The sequence below is a fragment of the Lactuca virosa genome, chromosome 4 (assembly GCF_052849685.1).
Source record: "Lactuca virosa cultivar CGN04683 chromosome 4, Lactuca_virosa_CGN04683_v6, whole genome shotgun sequence".
In the NCBI taxonomy this organism is placed as follows: Eukaryota; Viridiplantae; Streptophyta; class Magnoliopsida; order Asterales; family Asteraceae; genus Lactuca; species Lactuca virosa.
The window spans coordinates 271,529,020-271,532,443 of NC_136429.1; positions in this window are offsets into that span (position 1 = coordinate 271,529,020).

The window sequence follows — 3,424 nt, forward strand, 5'->3', positions numbered from 1 at the left end:
GTTCACGGTCAGAAAGTGAGTTCACTGTCGAAGAAGGTTCACGACCGTGAACGCTTCAATGGCCGTGAACCATTCATCGACCGTGAACGATTCAACGGAGCCGTGAACGCCGAACAGTTAATTTTCTTTGATTAAACCCTCGATTCACGGTCGATTCTCGGTTAGATTAGCATGATGGTGATCGCAATGAGCATACCTACAAGTAACAACAAACAGTTTCACGAAATAACACACGATTTTGAGATGAATCGATGAACTGTAGAGAGAGAAACTGAGAGGGTTCATGGTCGTATGTTGAATAGTGAGAATGAGAAGAGGTGTATGGCCGCTAACTCCAGATTATATATCTGGACCCTACCCGGTCCATCCATATGGGCTGCAACCCAAGATGCTTCAACTCCAAGCCCAATACCACTAAGTTATTTAAAAATAATACATTTTGAAGACTTTAAAAATAAAATAAAATCTAAAAACTTTAAACTAATATATATTTTTTATTTTTTATTTTGAGCAAAATAAAATAAAAAATAAAAAATAAAAATAAAAATAAAAGTAAAAGGAAATAAAATTGAAATTTAAATGAATTAACACTAATTTCTCTTTTACCAATGCTAATAATATTTTGTGATATAGGGATCAAAGTTATTAGACAGCCTTAATCCGTTTATCAGTACCGCCCCCTTCATGAATAGATCTGGCCAATCGCTGGTATTGTGGTCCACTTAAACACGAAAGATTGTGACAAAATTAGGACATACTACAAGTGACAAGACATTGTGACCTTATGTTCCTAGATAAAATTCCTAAGGACCATTCATCTGACGACTACCAAGGATATTGTTGCCCACCTAAATTGAGCAGCGAGATCTACAGACAACCTATTAATTGTTCAATTTTAGATGTACTAGAACATGTTTCCCGCTTCCTGATATACCCCAATAATCAGGGACTTCCAAAATACTCCTTACTTTAGATGAGCAGACAATTATTATGGGAGAAGACAGAATTAGAATGCATTTGTTATACACCCAGGTCGGATCTCTTCCAATCACGCAGATGGTGAAACATATGACTAACCAGATTTAGAGGGATTGAGAAGTAGAATGGTGCATATGTTGTGTACCAGGTCGGATGTATTTCAATCACGCAGAGGAGACCACATATGGCTAACAGACAGGAAGAATTGCATAGATAGAAGATGCAGAGAGATAGAATTACATATGTTGCAATACAGGTCGGATATATTTCAATCACGCAGAGGAGGCAACATATGACAAACAGAAAGATAGCAAGAAAATAACCTTCTACATACCTAATTTATCGGAATTCCCCAGTCGCCCCGTCAATACCGGTATTAAGGACAAAGTCCGCACATCGAGGAAAAGTTAAACCACAGTTCTAGATACAGATTATTTAGTGGAATCCACAGATTCCCATGTATATCTCCCTGCTCAACCTACCCGAGCGTCGTATTGTCAGGCTAAACAGATCTATATAGGTCAAGATTTGTCAAGTCTCTAGATTCCTTAAGTTCATCTGTACCTAGTCAAGTCCATTTAAATCTTTCGTGCCTACCAGCGCATCGAACACAAAGCCTAGACAATTCAACTTTGGTACCTTACACAGATTCAAATTTCTTGTTATCACATATTTATATCACTTCCCTTCACAACACCTACAGATACGCTACTGAAAGGACACTATTTTTGGATTTTTGATTTTCTAATTTTTTTGTTTGGTTTTTGTTTATTTCTCCCCCTAAATTTGTGCATAGGTGAGAATGAAAAATAAATGCGCAAATTTAAACTAACCTAAAAACAAAAATTAGTCCTCAAAGCGTATCATTTTCAAAAAACCCACAAGCACATCGAATCGAGCTTTTTTAAACGGTTTTGTGAACAGATCCGCCACATTATTAGCAATGGGAACCTGTTCCAACCGAATGAGCGAACGCCCATAACAATCTCTGATAAAATGCACTTTGATGTCGATGTGCTTGGTTTTCGAGTGTTGGACTGGATTTTTAGCAATTTGAATTGCAACTTCATTATCGCAAAAAATAGGGGTTTCTAGAAAATTCAAACCATAATCCAGGAGTTGATGTTGTATCCAGATAACTTGAGAAAAACAGGCAGAAGCAGCTATGTATTCCACCTCTGCCGTTGAGGTTGAGACTGTATGTTGTTTCTTGCACTGCCATGACACCAGCCGGTCTCCAAGAAATTGACATCCCCCAGACGTTGATTTCCTGTCAAGCTCACAGCCTCCGTAATTACTGTCAGCAAAAGCATATAAATCAAATTCAGAATTTTTCGAGTACCAAAGACCCAATTTTGGGCTGCCTTTGAGATACCGAAAAATTCTTTTGACAGCAATAAGATGGGAAAGTTTAGGATTATCTTGGTAACGTGCACATTGACAAACCGCAAACATGATGTCTGGCATGCTCGCGGTCAGATACATCAACGATCCGATCATTGATCTGTAGTCAGTCTGATCTACGGATTCGCCTTCAGTATCTGGAGTCAACAGGGGTCGCTCGGCCATCGGCGTCAAGGCAGGTTTTGCGTCTCGAAACCCAAACTTCTCTAGCATATCTTCAACATACTTGGCTTGATGTAACAGGATTCCGGTTGAGTCTTGTTTGATCTGAAGCCCCAAAAACATGGTCAAAAATGAAGTTTTCACGATCAAAGAATGGAACACGGTCAAGATGCAGTTCATGGTCAAAGGTTTTGAATGGTTCACGACCGTACACTTAATCACGGCCGTACACACTTCAACAAGTTTGAACCGGAAACACAAAAACCATCAGTTTTCAAGCAGATTCTTATCCCAATAGCCTTAAATGTTGATCAAAAGCAGATATCCAGCACCCAAACACGAATCAACCACGAATTTGAAGAGAAAAATGGAGCCGTAAACACCAAAAGCGAGTTTGATACCAGATTGGCTCTAATACCAATTGTAGAGTCCCAAATCTAGGAACGAAACCAGTGATCAAACAATTAGATTAAGATGATGAACAATCAAGCACAAGAACAAAGAAGAAGAAAGAATTAATCAAGCAATTCACACGTATTATGGCTGGGCCGCAAACACATCAGGTACACCTTGACAATACACACATACACCGTGAACTCTATCTGACAGCGTCACTGACACATTCTGACAGACACCTATTTATAGGAGCAAACCAACTGTAACATGGTTCACGGCCGTGAACATGTTTACGGCCGTGAACACCAAACAACCTTTAACAGACAGACCACAACACACCAATATCGACCAAAACCCTACCATGATCTATACATAAAGAATCTAGCCCAAACCACAGAATTATGACCTAACAGATGTAACTATGCTTCGAGGGTTGGTTGAAGAACTACTTTCTATGCTAGATGAGAATAACTCATTGGTTCAA